This window comes from Aethalodelphis obliquidens, unplaced genomic scaffold, assembly GCF_003676395.1.
Source record: "Aethalodelphis obliquidens isolate GAN/ISIS:26980383/991018 unplaced genomic scaffold, ASM367639v1 scaffold3, whole genome shotgun sequence".
Classification (NCBI taxonomy): Eukaryota; Metazoa; Chordata; class Mammalia; order Artiodactyla; family Delphinidae; genus Aethalodelphis; species Aethalodelphis obliquidens.
In genome coordinates, this window is record NW_020837947.1 from 28,386,997 (window position 1) to 28,405,893 (window position 18,897).

Sequence of the window (18,897 nt, forward strand, 5' to 3'; positions counted from 1 at the left end):
CACTTTATTTATTCCTCTAGCCTTAGATCTGAACTAGTGCCAGGCACATAATTCTTGCTCAATAAATGTTTGTGGACCAAATACTGATTAATCTCTATCAACTTTATGTTCCATGAAGCTGACTGATGATATGCCTATAGCTTCTGAAATAACATTACATTATTTCATACTCACTGAACACCAAAGGCAAAGCCCCACTTTCTTATTTCAACATACAGTACAAACTGCTAACATCTTGAGACTTTTAATATTCTTGCTTCAAATGAGTTGAGGCCTCCTCCTCACGTGGAGAGTTACTGATTGGTTATCAATTTAATCGCTTATGAGATTGTTTATTTCTTGAGTGGAGGCCAGAAATAACACTGGAAGAGAAAACTCTTTCCAAAGTTCTCTCATGAATGTACCATCCAACTAAAGAAAGCTGAGAAAACATTACTTCAAAGTGCTTTCAAAAAAGTGATGTCAAAGTTTGCACACCGATGCAGTGCTGCTTTTGTTTCACATAAGCACACATATCTGTGTTTAATAAAACGTTGAGAGAAATCTTGTTACTTCTGGAAAGAAATGAGGAACAATTGTCCTCTTACAACTTGCAAACTTTAGCCAATATGCTCTTGGACCAATGGGCCTGTCTCAACTGGTGTGCTTTCTAAAAAAGGCAGATTTCTAGGCCCCATCCTGAAACTTCTGATTCAGTAGGTAAAAGTAGGGTGCAGAAATCAGAAAGGTTTATAATCACACCAGGTGATTTATATGAAAGTTGTCTGCAGACATTACTTTGAGAAAAATAAAAAACAAAAAACGCCCTGATTGGTAGAAGATTCTACAAAATCTTGGTTCCCTTTGAGCTCAACTCTCATTAGATTGTAATTTAGGCATTTGGCTGCCAGACAAATACCTATAAATTTTGATTATAAGACAAGTAAAATGGCTGAGATCCTATTAGAACATCTTATCCAGTTCAAAAATGCTTATCGTCTCTATTCTTCAGTAGACTGAGGCTTTTGTTTAGGTTGATGCTACAAATGTTGGCAGAAGTCAAGTGCAGGAAAAAATAAATCAGTAGAAATATTCCATCTTCAGTTGGCAAACCACAAAATATTTTCTCCTATATTACCTAATTTGCTTCTCAGAGTAACTCTGTGAGGGAGTCAGGGCAGGTATGTGTTGATCTAATTTTGCATATGAGCAAACCCAGGACCAAGGAGGTTCTCACTTGCCCAATGCTAAGTAGAATTAACAACAGAGAAGTCATCCCTCTTGGGACCGCTTGTGCCTAGTTTATTGTTTAATTACTCTTCATGGTCCCTTACATATATCAAAATATACTTTCTCATTGCTTTTCTTCCCTGACTCTTCTTTCTCTAGAGATGTTGCATGGAGAGTTCTTAGTTACTTCCTCCAGGAGGAAGAGGAGGGTTGGATGTTATTGTTGTACTTAAGATTAAATGAGATAATGTGTGTGAAAAGTGCTTTTTGTAAGTTATGCAATAGTATACATAGCCATGAATATATTATTATATGCATATATGACTATATGCATATATGCATGTATTAGTATTACTAGTATTATTATTAATACTACTACTATTGCTTGTCTTTTCCTAGGCTTTAAGCCTTCAAAAGGGAAACTCGTGAAGCTTACTCAGCGTATCGAAGGAAAACAGAGCCACCAACAGCAAATTTGGTGATAAATCATAAAAGGAAAAAAATGGAGGAAGGAATACATGCAAAAAGAAATAATACTTTTTTGGAGTAAGAAACAAATTAGAGTATGCTGAACTTTGAGGAAGTGCTCAAATGTAACTGAAATTGAATTGTGGGAGGAGGTATATGACTTCTCTCCAAAACGTCTCCAAATGGTACATAAATAAATAAGTATACATAAGCTTAGAATGTCTCCTTTATTTTCTCAGGAAAGTTCTTGTAGTTGAATTCGAATCTGCCAGAGATGTTGGCCGCTTCAGAGGAACCACAGAGGTTGGCACCTGTGCTGTGAGGTATCCTGACTGGACCGGGTCTGAGAGACTCTTTTCTATCCTGGAAGCAAGGAGGCATTTCTCAGCAGGATGCTTTGCCTAGTTCTCACAGCCTGATAAGGGAATGTAACACAGACTGCCTCACTGCCTTGTTATTTTCACTCTTAATATTTTCTGGTCTCTGCACCTCATTTCTTTGCCCATAATTCTGTATTGGCAGTTGTAATCAAATCCTACCTTGGAAATGTCAGACTTGGGAGGAAAAGAGAGCAGTTGTTCCAACAGCTGCTGCTGTGGGCTCTTTTGCTGTGTCATAGTGCGGGGAGCGCATAGACGTGAAGTTGAATTACCAGAATCCTTTCCGTCAGACAAACACTGCCTAAATCTGGCGTAAATAACTGGCGTGATGACTCGAGCCAACTGTTCAGAATAGGAATGGAGTAAACATCAACGTCTCTGTGTACATCAGAATAACTTTGCATAAAGGTCTGAGGGGCTTGAAAAGTTTTTCTCATCTAGTTGAATCTGAATAAGAGAAAACAAAAGAAAGCTTATCATAGCTGACAGATTCACAAATGACATGCATCTCACAACAAATTCCGGTTCACATCATTACACTGACGTACCACTGATTGTAGTCTGGATTGAACCTAACTTAAACCAGAATCTGGATCAGATAATACCTGGCATGCTCACTTAACTTACTGGGGCATCAGCGGCCACTGCTCCATCGATCCCGACTAAAATGCTCACTTAAGAAATTCGTAAGTCTTAGCCCCCTCTAGAAGCTCACAGATCTCCTTTGAATCCCATTACACAACACGACACCCACCCAACACCAAATACGTAAAGGGTGCATTCAAATAGTATTTGAGAAACGAAATTCAACATGCTACTCTAGGAATTCCCACTCCTACTTCTTTAAGGGAAATTTTTTAATTGCTGAGAAGGTATTTTTCCTCTTCTTGACCCTTGTAAGGAGCTTGAAAGCAAAAGACACTTTTCCTGTGACATTTCCCTCCAAATAGAGAGATGGGGAAACATCTTTAAGATGTTCAGAGGACACAAGAATGTAATCATCCCCAGCCCCACTAACTAATCTGGTCTTTTGAACCAGAAAGAAATCAAAATATTTCAAATTCTTTACAGAATCCTGGGATTTCAAGATGAAGCAGACTCTCTGGCCTCTCCACTCCATTCCTTTGTTCCCATATCTGAATATCTTCAGGCTGATAAGCATCTGCCTATAATAAGAGCTCTATTTACTAAGCATCCAGTGTATATCACACCCTGGACCAGGAGCTTCACAAACCTCATCACATGTGGAATTTTCAATCCCTGGAGGTATTGTTTGCACACCTTGCAGGTAATGAAAAGAGGGTCAGAAAAATGTAGATACTTTGCCTAAGGTGATAAGAGATAGAAAATCTGAAGCCAGGTCTGTCTTCCTGCAAGACTGTGTGCTCTATTTCTGTCTGCACATCTGCACGTATGTGATTTGTTGTACAGAGATATCGAACTTCCTTTATCCAGATTCTCTGTTTACTAGTCATATGACTCTGTGCAGGTCACTTAACTTCCAAAAAGGTAGGTTTCTGACAAAACGGAAATGACAATTCTTGTTCCTTGTACTTCATAGGATTGTTGAAGTGAAATGAAATAACACATATACAGTATCTTTGTAAGCACTAAAAAAGTTTCCAAATGACAGATGTGCACTACTCAGGGTTAGGTCTGACTATACAGCAGAAAAGTCATTGTGGCTTTTTAGGTTGAGCTGTATGGCATGCGGGATCTTAGCTCCCCGACCAGGGATCGAACCCGTGCCCCCTGCATTGGGAGCATGGGGTCTTAACTACTGGACCGACAGGGAAGTCCCAGTGTGGCTTACATGAGAAGACAATCGATTTCTCTCTTATGTGAAAGATGACCTGAGGGAGGTGGTCCAGGGAAGGCATGGCAAGATGCCTAACGTCTGGCACCCAGGGTCCTTCAGTCATGCTGATCTCTTCTTTAGTACATCACCCCATGGTACCATATGGCCCCACCCACACTGACTACATTCAGCAGATAAGAAGAAGACCAAATGAAGGGTGCACTTCCTCTCACAAGGATCCTTTCCCAGAAGTTGAACACATTCCCCATTTCCCCATAATCTTATGTTATCCACTAAAGCATATAGAGACATACAAATTATGTTCAGATGACAGGATTTATTAATAAGGTTTTAGATGCAATGAGTCATTTTCCCTCTGAGAGCATAAACGATGCTTTCAGATTATTTCTAGGAGAAGATACACATCAGATATTATCCTTATTTCCAGGTGCCATGTGCGAAATACAGAGCGACTACAGGGCTTGTTAAAAGTCACATGGTTAATGGATAAAAAAAATCCCGACAAGGTATTTGACAGTTGTACCTTCTACACAATTTTTTGAACAAAGCAGCTGGAGAGAAAGTATAAAATTCAGCCAAATGTTGGCAGGAGAACAATGCAAACATCCTGAAGAATGACTCAAATGGAACTTTGAGGAAACATAACTAAAACCAGGGTTCTTTCCATCAAACTAGAATGCTATAACCAAAATTCTAGTACTTGAAAAATTGGGAGGCAAGCAGAAATAAAAAATTCTAGCTACATACTCCCTCACTTCCACATTTCATTTTTTTCTGTCTAACAGTGACAATTTTAAATATATGGAGCCTCTAATTATTGACTCTGGTACAAGCTCCTGCTTCTTCCCATAGACGACTGTCGTGTTGACTAATGACTAGCACCAAAGAATGCATCCTCACAACGTTGAGATATGTGTAGAAAGAACTTCGGGCTAGCATCACTTATTCAAGGCTATGACAAATTATTTTTAAAAATAAAGTACATACATTGTGTTGTAGAATAAAACGTTGTGCATGGAATTTAGGCTAAAACACAAGACTACGGCAGATGCCTAGGCTACTCTCCCAGACAGCCAGGAGTCACTGTCACTCTCCTCTCACTGAGATGTCTCTAAGAGGGATTTGCACACTGTATGCTTCCTCCCATACCTCATTCAGGCCTCTACTTAAGTGTCCCCTCCTAACACTGACTTCCCCAACGACCTTATCTAAAAAGCCCCATACACTCCTTCACCCCACTCTCTCTCCCTCACCTGTTCTAATTTTCCTCTTGGCACTTATTAGCACCTGACACTGGCCGTGTCTGTACTTCTGTCTTTATAGTCTGTCCCCAAATAAACTGTGAACTCCACAAGTGTGGGACTTTGACTTGTGGGCTGCTATATCCTAACTTCTGCCATATTTACAGAATAAATAAAATAATGAAATACTGAGAATTTTAGGCACTCTTGTAGACAAGAGAAAATAATTGATTTGGGCAGGTGATCCCATGATATGTCCCTTAAATCATACCATAGGTGTCTCTGACTAAGCTTACAAAAGCCTTCAGAGAGACCTCAGTACATCTTATAGGACACTTTTCACTCTCATTAAAATGAAAAATGTAGATAAAATCAGTCATTTCTTTCAAGGCTTCTGACTGATTCCCATTAAGGTTGCTGCCCTTACAATAGTTCCTTAAGTGGCTGGTAATAACCTTCTCATAAACTCTCAGAGTAGAGAATGCCAAGCACATCCACATTCATTGATTCATTCATTCATTCAATTATGCAACAAATATTTTTGGAGTACTTACTATGAGCGAAGCAATATCCCTGAGGATATAGCAGGAGCCAAAGTTCCTGCCTTCATGGAGTTTATTTTCTAATGGGAAGAGAGGTGGGTGATAGAGAAATCAGCAAGTGTATTTGGGAGGGTGAGAAATGCTGAAGAAAAAAAGGGGTGGAGGGCTTCCCTGGTGGCGCAGTGGTTGAGGGTCCGCCTGCCGATGCAGGGGACGCGGGTTCGCGCCCCGGTCTGGGAAGATCCCACATGCCGCGGAGCGGCTGGGCCCGTGAGCCATGGCCGCTGGGCCTGCGCGTCCGGAGCCTGTGCTCCGCAACGGGAGAGGCCACAGCAGTGAGAGAGGCCCGCGTACCGCAAAAAAACAAACAAACAAAAAAAAAAAACAAAAAAAACAAAAAGGGGTGGAGGAGACAGTTACACCAAGGGAGATTAGGGAAGAAGGGAAGAGAATGTGAAGAAATAAGAGGTTATGCAATGTGGAAATGGGGGGGAGGGTAGTTTCAGGGTTGTATCTTGGCAGGAGGAGAGGCTCCAGGCTGAAGAAGAACCAATGAGAAAGCCCTGAGCTAGACCTGTGCAGGTGTGTTCTGAGACCAGCAAGGGGGCAGTGTGGTGGCATCCGCTTAGCAGGTGTTGGGTCATTTGGGACAGTGTAGTCCTGGGTTAAGTGTGTGCGGAGAGCAAAGAGTGAAGAATGGAAGGTCTACTTGATAAGGTCGGAAGGATACCAAGGGAGCTGGACCATCCCTCCTAGGCCACCACAGAATTGACTTTACTCAGTGAAGTGAGGACCGTGAAAAGATTCTAAGGAGAGTGGCATAATTTGACTTGCTTTTTGAAAGGTCTTTCTAGTAGCTGTGTTACCAGCAAGCCACAGGGGCACAGAGCATATGTAGAAAGACCAATTATATGGCTGCTGAGAGAAACGAAGAGAAAGAGCGAAGTCAAGGTGGATGCCAAGATTTGGGGCCTGAGTGACTGGCAAGACCGAGTTGCCACACAGTGAGGTGAGGAAATGGGAGGGATGTGGGGCTTGGGGACAGGGGGATTTTAGGCACGCAGTTATAAATAACAAAACTCATGCGGCCTGTTTAAGCAGCAAAGGGATTGAGCAGCATTCAGAGCGGCTGCAGCAGAGCCCGAGTGCCAGGCCTGGCCGTGCCACACGCTGCTCCAAACAAGTTCCGTGTCCCAGAAGACCCAAGTCCACGTTGACACTGGGTACCGGAAGCTCCGCCTCTGCTGCCAGAAGCCCCAGCTGTCACTCACCAGAAAAAAACTATAAATAAATACGCTATTCCATACGCTTCTGCTTCTCACTTCCCTCTGCAGATAAGGACCACCTGATGGGCAGAGCCGGGTCCCAGACCGCCGAGGAGCCTGGCTGCAGGCGCTGGTTCTAGCTGTAGAATGTGAGGGCATCAGCTCTACCCCCGCCCCTGAAAAGCGAGTCACCAGGGCTTGACCATCAGCAAACCCCAAGATATTCTTGCCATCATTTCTTTGCTCATTACTAAATGCTCCGTGAACATATTCTTAAAAGGGACATGATTTTTTTTTTTTTTTTCTCAACTTCCAGTTCCAGACCAGGTTTCTTGTGGAATGTGCGGCCAGCCTTGTCCCAGACCGGATAAAGGCCTGAAGCAGGGTGGTGAAAACTACATCACTGTTTGAGAAATAGTTCCATGAGAGAAAAAAAAAAAAAAAAACACACAAGATGTTTGACACTTGGGAATAAAACATTTCCAGAGAAGAATTAATAATAGTCTTCAGGCACAGGAGGGAATATACACCATGTAAATGATAAATGGATAATTAAAATTGCTTACATCAATGTTTAAAAATTGGAAATTTGGGAGACCCTGGTCTGGTGCTCCTTAAGAGTAGTCATTATCACCAGATAATTATTAACTATTCATTTTATTTATTGAGAGGTTACTAATGCTAAATACTACTGTGCAAAATGCTTACTTACAACATCTCATTTGACTTTCATAATAGCCCCATTTAGGCAAGACGAGGTGCAGAGAACTTAAGTACCTTGTCTAACTGGTAAGTGATGGAATTCCAATGCCTTAAACTCATTGCTATCGAACTGTATGCTGCCATTTAATCTCTAAGAAGACAAGATGTCAAGTAAGGACCCTGGAGATCCGCAGTATAACAATCTGCCCCAAATAATCTCATTAAATGTTTATCTTAACTTTGTTTTTCAAGTATCTTTAAAATGATCTGCTAGTTCTTCATTGCTAGGAATTTAGCCTTCTTTGTTTACAAAAATATGTATCTATGTGCAAAGGCACTTATTCCAGTTTTTTTTTTCCATAAGAGGGAAAAAAACTAGAAATCTAATGTTGTCAGTTAGAAACCTTATCAGTAAGTTTCGTCATATCTACATAATAGAATTTGTAAGTAAATTACTTAAAAGATCTTTAAGATACACTTTAAAGTTTAAAATATCTAGATGGAAAATAGTGGCTATAGTATGATTCTATTTGAAAAAATATATACACAGATTTATATGCTTGTAGATACATAAAATACTTCTAGGAGGATGTCCAAACCTGGGAGGAGGGGAAGGGTAACGGGCGAGGGAGACTTTTGCCATTCATTTTCTACTTTCTACTTTTTCTACATTCAATTTTCTACTTTTACAGTTACTGAAAGTGAGCGTCTTCAATAAATTCTGTATTTGAAATATTGTTGAGCCTTTTGAAGAAGGTATTTTATGTCTTCCTACACTTCATTTTTAAATTATAAAGCTGTAGAGAACTTTGTATTGTTTTGCTCTTCATAGCAAATGCTTTTATTTGTCTTGATTCCTTTTTCAATATTTATGGCTAAAGCAAATTGCACAGTGTTAATATGCAGACGTTTGCTATAAATGATCATAGTTTCCCTCTAAATAAAAAGAACGCAGAATTGAACACCTAGAGACGGTTAAAATGGTAACTTTTATGTTACATATATTTCACCACAATTTAAAAAAAAAAAACCCAGAACTTCATTATATCAAGTATTGAATGGAAATGTAATCATCTTAGCTAACATTTCTTTGGTGCCTGCCCGGTGCCAGGCTCTGTGAAAAGCACGCTGCACGTTTATCTCCCTGCATCTTCAGACTTCTACAACCTTGCTGCTTTTCCGGCCCATTTTACAGAGAACACTGAACGAAATGATTTGCCCCAGGGCCTGCAGCTGGCAAGCGATGATTGTAGAGGGAGCCCAGAAATTCTAATTCCAGACACAGGAAGCCCTCTGTTGATACATTACTCTTCACAGCCTCCCTAATTCAAATAAGTTTGACTCTTGGAAATATAACTGTGACATTCCCAAAGAAATGTGACTCACTTCTTGTACATATATAGTGCAATGTGAAGCTTAAAAACATAAAAAAAAAAAAATATTTAACACTAGTATCTGGAAATTTTAGGCCTATATTTTCTGATTTATATAAAATGAATTTTGACATCAGTACTTGGTATTCATGGCCTAGTTATTAATTTATAGGTGATGTTTTCCATATACAATAAGTAACTGGAATACACTGGCTAGTTAAACTTTCTGGCTACATCAGTGATGAACAGAAAATGTCTTTTGTTTTCATCTTTATTACTGAAAATATTTCTGAAATATGTTAGTATACTTTCTCTTCTTAGTAGACTCATAATGGAATCTTCTTTTCATGGAAGAATTTCTTGTGCAGTTATTACACATATCAGTGATCATTGTCTAAAAATATGTTCAGCTGAATTTATGTTGAGACTGTGCTCCATCCTGAAAATATCCTTTTTTTATACTGAATCATCAGTAAGGGTTTGTTTTAGGTCATTGCCTCATGTTTTCTAAAAATAGAATTTTCAAAGTGATTCTGGCTAAGTGGATTTCATTTAATAAGGTTTGGCTACACACTAATGTTTCAGATAGTTCCACAAACACATAATTCTTGAATTACTGGATTTGGAGAATGCTCTACAGCGAAAGACACTAAATGCAGGACAAATACTGAATGTATTGTTTGTTTAAAAAAAAAAAAGAGGACGCTGTGCTTTGACCAAATACACATTCCTGCCACACCCTAATCCCCTCTCTCATCTCTCACCCAGATACTCCTTTGGAAAAGACAGGCAGGTGTGATTCTGGTCTCTCTTCCCCCTCATGCAGCCCCTTACATTTTTTAAGTACACTCTCTAGAGTGTGTGTGCGTGTGTGTGTGTCACAAGATCTTTTTTTTTTTTTTTTTTTTTTTGCGGTACGCGGGCCCCTCACTGTTGTGGCCTCTCCCGTTGCGGAGCACAGGCTCCGGATGCGCAGGCTCAGCGGCCATGGCTCAGGGGCCCAGCCACTCCGCGGCATGTGGGATCTTCCCGGACCGGGGCATGAACCCGTGTCCCCTGCATCGGCAGGCAGACTCTCAACCACTGCGCCACCAGGGAAGCCCCGTCACAAGAGTCAGCTAATCACATTTCTAACCTAGCATAGACATGCCTTCAGCAGCATTCCTGACAGACTACAGTCCAGTGTGAATGTTAATTCTTCTAGTTGTTGAGGCCTCTGCATCATTGGACATTCCTTCCTTTGTCAGACAATTCTAATTGCTATAATCCTGCTGCCACCAAAACAGTCAACTATCGATGCTAGTTTTGACACCTAGAGAAACTCAGATTATGAACATACTCTTCCACAAACAGACTTCCCAAGTGTTCTTTGCCCAAGACCTTTCCTTATCCAGTTAGGGATTTATTGAAAATGATAAAGCCAGAGTCTGTACAGGCTCCTTATAACCTCTGGACAAAGTGTTTATTGGAATGTATTGACTTGTCTTTCATGGTAAAGCATCCCGGACTGAATTTATTTTTAACATGGATGGAAGTAATTCATTTGCATTATGTATTTGAACAGTACAGGTATTTATATCTAATTGTTCTCAGGTACCGACATTCAATGAAGCTATGCTAGAAGCCACACAAAGTGTGTTTTAAACAGACAATATTCCATTCCTCCTTGCAGACTGTCTAGCAAAGTCCTCAGCTCCCAGGATGAATAAATGATGACGGAACAACAAGCAAAAATAATAGCAATGAGCTACACACACAGTCATTAACACACTAAAAGGCAGCAGGGTAACAAGAGCCCAAGATAACAAACAGGTAAAAAATTGCATAATTAGGTCTTAAGACTGCCTTTAGTTGTGAAATGTGGATGATTCACCTTGTGATTCTGGGTGTGGGTTAGGAAATGTTCATCTCTCTTAAACTATCTGCTAGAAGCCAACCTGACTTCATGTTTTGCCAATCTACTGGGTGTTTGCTCTACTGGGTATCATTAGCCAACCAGTTTGACAAGAGTTCTTTGTTTTTTGCACTGACACGATTTATTTACCGAGTTTCCTGAACAAATGGGTTGTAATTTAGGCTATTGTAATGGAGAAGCCTGAAAGTGGGTTTTGGAGAGGATAGAGCTCTCTTCCAAGGAAGGACTATTCCACAGTTACAGTAACTGATGAGAAACGATTCTCTTGATGTCCACATGTCAGTGAAGCCACTGGAGGGTGGGGAAGCAACCCTGCAGATTAACGTGAATGGTGGAACATAACTCATTGAACTAGTTTCCCCTGAAAAAATTCTCAGCCAAACACTTCCTAACCTCTCTCTTCCTTAGGGTACCCCTAACAAACTGGAAGCGGAGTAGTTTACATGGAGAATTTGGGGCTTGTTATGTAGACATTCTAAATATTTTATTTGTGGGCAATTAAATGAAGTGAGAAAACAGGCTGCCCCGGGCTTCCCTGGTGGCGCAGTGGTTGAGAGTCCGCCTGCCGATGCAGGGGACACGGCTTCGTGTCCCGGTCCGGGAAGATCCCACATTGCCGCGGAGCGGCTGGGCCCGTGAGCCATGGCTGCTGAGCCTGCGCGTCCGGAGCCTGTGCTCCGCAACGGGAGAGGCCACGACACTGAGAGGCCCGCGTACCGCAAAAACAAAACAAAACAAAAAACAGGCTGCCTGTGGGAAAAGCATCAGCCTTTGAATAATCAAACTTGAAATCAAACTCCAGTTCTGCCATCATTAGCCTCATGACCTCAGATTCTCTCTGAGTCTCAGTCTTCAACTGTAAAGAAATGCTGTGAAATTTACATGACTTATGTAAAACACCCAAGATTGTGTTTGGTGCAGTGGTTCTCAAAGTGTGGTCCCCAGACCAACATCAGTATCATCTGGGAACTCGCTAGAAATGCAGATTCCAAGCCCCACCCTAGACCTAATGAATCAGAAAGAAACAGAAAGGAGAGAGAAGCAACAAGTTTTTAACAAGCCCTCCAGGTAATTCTGATTAGCACAATAAATTTTGAGAACCATTATCCTGGCATATGAAAGTCTCTCCAAAAATGGCAACTGTTATATACTTCATATTAGTCAAGTACTTTACAGCTTACAGAGTTGTTTTTCTGCCCGAAATACCATCTACTTTGCTCAGGTTTGCATTTCTTTTGATCCAATAATTCCACTTTGCAGAATTTCCTCAGGAAATAATCAGAGATGTTCAAAAAGATTTTATGTAGTAGGTTATTCATCGAGGAACTGATCATGTAAGTAAAAATTTGGAAACTAGACTTAAGTAAACAACATGATATGGGTTTAATAAATAATGGCACGTCTGTTCGATGGAACACAGTGTAGCGATTAAAAATCATGTCATATATTGTATTTGTCAGAGCAAGCGTTGAGAATCATCTACACCAGAATCACCTGGAGGCTTTTCAAAATGCAGATCTCTAGTCTTTATCTCAGATTTATGAGTTAGAATCTGTGAGCGAGGGACCTTATAATCTTTCCTTTCCACGTGCACACAGAAATTTGAACATCTTGTTTCAGATTAATAATTAATAACATGGCAAGTATTCGTGGTATATTATTATGTGGATAAAAACATATTACGAAGCAAATGTTTACAGTAACTCAATAACATAGGCACCATGTATGTATAAAGATGACCAAAAATACAAGTGCTAAAATGCTAAGTAATTATCTCTGGATGGTAAGATGGCAATTCTGGTGCTGGTTATTTTCTTCTTGTTCTAAATTTTCTACATTTTCGGTGATGTGTGTAATTTCAATGCGAAAAGGGATGTTATTTCAAAAACCACATATTAGTGTGCGTGATTGATCTATGTAGTGAGGACTTCATATTTATACCTGAGGATCGAAAACTCTGATGTAGATACATATGAACAAGAAATAGAGAAAAAAGTAATAAAATCAAGACACGGAGGAACAAAGCAAATACACTTGTGTCTCAAAAGGGAAGGCGTTTAAGTCTGATTGAGGAGTGCGAGCAAAGATAAATTCAGAATTAGGTTGGAAACCATCCCCTGCCCTTCTCCCGTCCCCCGGCTGTGCCCAGCGGGTAAGCTGCAGTCTGCCATCCACTAGGCAATGCAGGTGGCTGGGAATACTGCTGACTCTGTGTGGCCTTGATGATGACTAAGGACAGAAAGGAAGGAAACCAAAGGATGCTAACCTGGCACAGAAGTTGCAGAGCCTTCATGGAATTTTTTTTTATAATAGGAGGGTAGCCCATCTTTCAGGGGTGATGTAGGTGATATACTTTCTGAAGTCAGAGCAATGGCGTAAATTACAGCTGAATGTCTTTGCCAGACCCCTGATGTCCCCTATGGTGGGCACTGGCAGATAAGTGAAAGGAGTGCCTGCAGAAGACAGTCTCATGGAAAATGCTGCTCTACCCACAACTGATCAGAGCCACTGGCAGTTAAAGAACTGCTTTCAGCAAGTGTGTATTAACTGTCTATCCCAGGCCCACCACCAAGCTGGGCACCAGAGAAAATATCAAGGAGGTAAAGAGTGAGGACTACCAGTGCAGCCCCAGGCTCAGAAGGGGCCACACGCTTGGAACTGAATGCTCTGTGGTCACCTCTTGAAAGTCTTTTTTTTTTTTAAAATAAATTAATTAATTTATTTTATTGGCTGCCTTGGGTCTTTGTTGCTACGCACGGGCTTTTCTCTAGTTGCGGCAAGCGGGGGCTACTCTCCGTTGCAGTGCGCAGGCTTCTCATTGGGTGGCTTCTCTTGTTGCAGAGCACAGGCTCTAGGCACATGGGCTTCAGTAGTTGTGGCACGTGGTCTCAGGAGTTGTGGCTCGTGGGCCCTAGAGCACAGACTCAGTAGTTGTGGCGCACGGGCTTAGTTGCTCCGTGGCATGTGGGATCTTCCCCGACCAGGGCTCGAACTCACGTCCCCTGCATTGGCAGGCGGACCCCCAACCACTGTGCCAACAGGGAAGCCCACCTCTTGAAATTCTTAAAAATTTGATCTTTGAATTAATGTTTTCCAAAGTGAAGTCCAGAGGGACAATGGAGCATAGCGGGTGGGGACGAACTTGCTCATCTCCCCCTATTGCCTGCTCACCCTCACAGGTTATCGGCCTCCTCCTCCTCCAACCCCATTCAGGGACCACAACTAATGAGGCAGACAGGTGCCTGGATGAAGGTGCAGGGAGGTCCGAAGTCGGCTGTGCATGCCCCACGCACCATGCTGCAGGGCAGGGCTCAGGACACCTGGGAGGGTCTGCACTCACCTTTGTAAGTATCCCCATGCTCCAGGGGGCACAATGTTACACAGCAAAGAGAAAACACTATGACATGTCAAGAAAGAGACAGGAAAAGGAAGGAAAGCTTTTTTTCAGGCTTTTTGAACAAGAAACCCTGTGGGGTTTTTGTCCTGGACCTTGGAAATTAGGGAGTTGGTCCTGATGAGAACTTATAGGGGTGGGAGGAACCAAGGGACACATACTAATAAATAAAAGGGGAGGACTCACTGGAAGAGGATCCTCCCTTGATGAGTATTTCTCGCCTGTCTGAGAAAGCTAATCTATCCAGGAAGGGTGTTTCCCTTGTAAGCATCACACTGTAGAGCAAATCATGGTTAAATAAGAAGAGTATTTTCCCTGAAGGGAGTCTCTAGTGATTATAGGCTAGAATCAGCCTTGCTTAATTACATGCCGTACAAACAATCATTCTAAATACTCTTTCTCTCTCTCAACCTCTCTCTCTCTCTCTAAAAACATATATCCAGGACTAATTAGAGAAAGTGTTGGGAGTCTAACAGAAGTTCTTAGGCTTTTGCTAAACAAGGTCAGGAGGAAAAAAACACAATCATAAAAATGAATTGAGTTCATTCTTCCTAGAAATGATCTTTCCAGCACTTTCTATTGTCCTCCTTTCCAGAAGTTCATTTTTAAAAAGTAAAAATTGTGCTTTTTTGAAAGCATGCGATCAGTTTTTTTGCTAGCATTCTGGAAAGTTAAGGTCACACCTGCACAAAAAAATTGCAATGCAAATGCTTATTAGTGAAAAATATGTGCATGTTTATAAAAATCAATTACATTTCACAACAATTTCTAAGTTACCCCATAGAGTTCAAAACCACTTTAGCTGCTCAATAAAGTGAGAGAACTCCATTAAACTCCTAAGTCCTGTTGAGTGTCCCGATGAAAGAGAACAAGAACTTAGTCATTACATGCAGAAGGAGTGTGCTTGTTTAAGGAGGTCTTTTTAAGACCTAGACCTTGGCCTAGTTTACTTCAAGTCACATGGACTTCTTCGCTTACTCTAACAAAAGAATGAACCAGGATCTTCTTACTTATTTGCATGCTTGTGTGTCCTGAGTTATGGAGAAAAGGGTGTAGGTAAGAAGTGGTTGACGACTAAGCTCAGCTTCCTAACAGAAGTAAGATACATGTATCTATGTGGCTGGGTAAGTCCAGAAGATTGGGAGGGATGGGATCTCCAAGCACTTCCACCCTTAGACCCAGGCAGACAAGGGACATGCTTTCGTTTAAGAGGAAAGCAGGCTGTGAAGCCAAGGGGACATGCCCACCTGGAGCCAATATACTTTTTCTAGTCCATGCTTTGGATACCTTGAACCCGAAACTTTCTTTCTAAATGTCCCAGCCTGCTTCTAGAACCTACGTGGGCCTATTCTTCTTGTGCAGTCATCTATGCGGTAATGTGACTTGCAGGTTAAAAGACATTTGATGCCAAAAGTATATCTTTTATTATTTTTTATGGAGATATAATTCACATGCCATAACATTCACCATTTTAAAGTGTAAAATTCAGTAGTTTTTAGTACACGCACAAAGTCATAGAACCAGCAGATCAAATTAACTGTGGTGCTTCTCCCAGCTTGAAGAACTATGAAGGACTTCTCTAAAACAAAATGTGTACTTAAGAATCCTTCCTTCTAAAATGTACCAAAACCTAGTAACATCTAAAAGCTTCAAAGCAGAAACACGGTAATGTGCTCTGCTCTGGCTCTTTATGACTCTCCTCTTGGAACCATGGGGCCATGAACACCACAATCTTGGAAGATGAGCATAGCAAGGTAGCAAGTGTGGGTGAACGCTTTTTTTCCCAAAAGGATCCTTCACCCCTTCTGAATAAGGATCAAGAATGGGGAAATAGGGCTTCCCTGGTGGCGCAGTGGTTGAGAGTCCGCCTGCCGATGCAGGGGACACGGGTTCGTGACCCGGTCCGGGAAGATCACACATGCCACAGAGTGGCTGTGTCCGTGAGCCATGGCCACTGGGCCTGCGCGTCCGGAGCCTGTGCTCCGCAACGGGAGAGCCTGCAACAGTGAGAGGCCAGCGTACCGCAAAAAAAAAAAAGAAAAAAGGGGAAATATACAAATCATAATATTGGTTAATAAGATATGCATCATATTTTTTTATCCTTGTAGACAGTTGACTTGACTATATCCCAACTAGTTGAAAATGAAAAATTTAGTCACGTGGGCTATTTAACATCAGGTCATTTAAAAATGATAACCCAGTGTTATTTTTGGTAGTTTTCCCCCTCAAATTTATTTTGTTTGTAGACATAGCCACAATTTGAAGCACAGAATGTGTGCTCAGAAATGTGCTACACTGATGAATTATGCCATGACAAAAGAGACAGGCTGTATTTTTGACTTTTCAAGTAGACAGTTACAATTTGCATTTCTTACTTTCCATGTGTGTCATCATGGCTTTTTCCCTATAGGTTTTTCAATGCTCTCTCCCTGTTCCTTTCTTGTTTTCTTCATTTCTGACCCCATAATTCCTGAATCATCATTCCGCCACTTGCAATTGTTTTCAAACTAATGTGTTTCACTCATACATTCCAGGGATATATCCATCAGGAGAAAATTGCAAATGCTAGTAAAAATTGTCTCTCTAATTTGTTAATGCACGTCTGAAAAAATACAGAAAGTGTGAGATGAGTACAAAAATAACTCGAAGCAGAAGGCTGAGGAGCGGGAAGGAGAGGAAATGTACATAATAAGTAGTTTGTTGATTTCTTTCCCCTCATAAACTAACCCACATGTCACTGCCTGCTATGGGTTTGTCTAGTGCCTGCATTTTTAGCATCCACCAGTGAAGTTCCAGGCCACTGACTCTCGGGTTCATACTTGTCAGTGGTAATTCATGCATCCAGCCTGTTCCTTTCCTGGCAACTCTTCTAAGAGATGGAATGTTGTAGCCTCATTCTAATCATAAGGTTCCTTGGGAAAATCTCTTGGATGCTGTACAAACCACTCAAATCTAATCTTTCACTAGGGATAACTGAAATTTACAGGTCTACCATTACGATTTGTATTTGTGGTCCTTGTGATTTGTATTAACAGTAAGCTTCCAGAGTGTCAGAAAGAGTTCACTGCATACACAAAGCACCAAAAACATTGAGGATTTTTGCTGCCTGAAGAGCACTGCGCGTGTTACCCTGTGTAGCGGAGAAAAATAGTTGCACAGCCTGTATTTCCCTCGGTTCAGCTTAGAAAGCATTACTAGGTACAGCCCCGTCCTAGGCACAGAGGGGCTTGCAAGAATCGCTTGCTCTCGAAAAGCACAGGAAAGCAACTAAGAAAAAACTAAGCCTGTGATAGAACAATAGAATCACAAGTATGTGCTGTGGTGGTATAAAATGTGTATACAAATGCTTAGAACACAAGGAATTCATTGGTGGAAATAATCTGAGCAGACTTCATTACGGAGTTAATTATTCAGCCGACCATTGTAGGAATGATAAGATTTTGAGTTTGGCAAGGTAGAGAGAGAACGCCTTCTGAGCTGTGGAGGAAGAGTGATTGTAAAAGAATAGAAAGCCAAAAGTCCTAGCAATGTAGCTTGAAATTTAAACCTCATCTATTCCACAAGTCCCTTCTAGTTAAAGGTGGCCATGTGACCTAGTTCTGGCCAGAAAGTTCACCGAAATCTGCTAGGTACCTGAGTGAGAAGCACTTGCTTATCTCGATGCAAAGAGGCAGACACAGACAGCTCCAGCCTTCTCCCCTCTCGTTCCTGCCTGGAAAGATACAATAGGTGTGACATGTGACGCCGCAGTCCTTCTCCTCCAATGTGAAGGAAAGGCCGGAGAATCACGAGAGGCTGGACTCCACACCGCTGGCTACTCTATATCGTGGAAAAAATAACCCCTCTTGGATATAAGTCACATTTTCTATTATTTGTAGCCTAGCATATTCCTAATAGATATTCTTAGGTGGTTTTTTGGTCAGGAAGACATTGCCCAGATTTTAGTTGTATTGGGTAAAACTAATTTTAAAATAAAAAGGCACATGATCATAGGTTTGTTTCATGAGAAGGTGATGGTTTTAGAGCTTGCAAGTTTATTCACTTGAAGAATAACACTTAAATAATTCTCTCTATATATAACGATTTCATAATTGTAGCTAAAAGCAGATTTCCTGAGCTTTTAGCCACTTTTAATCCATTAAGCCTCACTAACTCAGATGAGCACATCTAAACCCCTCTGTGTGGCCATGAATTTAACGTCAGCTGGGATTTCAAGGGACAGATCCTTTTACAGTGTCATTTGTTTTCCTTTAGTTTCTCTTCCAAGTCCACAAAGTCATATGTATGCTGGCATTTTTTTTTTCATATTTAGAAGATTGTTGTATCCGCTCCAAAATCTAATCTTTTTACAGGGCCTTCTCATATTTCATGAAATAAAAGAGGCTTAAGAATGCATAGTCTCGGGCTTCCCTGGTGGCACAGTGGTTGAGAGTCCGCCTGCCGACGCAGGGGACACGGGTTCGTGCCCCAGTCTGGGAAGATCACACATGCCGCGGAGCAGCTGGGCCCGTGACCCATGGCCGCTGAGCCTGCGCGTCCGGACCCTGTGCTCCGCAGCGGAAGAGGCCACAACAGTGAGAGGTCCGCGT

General features: G+C 41.5%; 1 long non-coding RNA gene across 1 annotated transcript in view; it reads right to left on the reverse strand.

Moving 5' to 3' along the window:
- Positions 1–1,885: 1,885 nt before the first annotated feature.
- LOC113608924 (uncharacterized) overlaps positions 1,886–18,897 on the reverse strand; it is a 44,263-nt gene continuing 27,251 nt past the window's right edge. Inside the window, exons 4-5 of the long non-coding RNA XR_003428457.1 lie at positions 17,942–18,020; positions 1,886–2,504 (exon numbers count right to left, since the gene is read on the reverse strand). This is a non-coding gene — a long non-coding RNA (uncharacterized LOC113608924). The remainder of the gene's footprint in view (positions 2,505–17,941; positions 18,021–18,897) is intronic.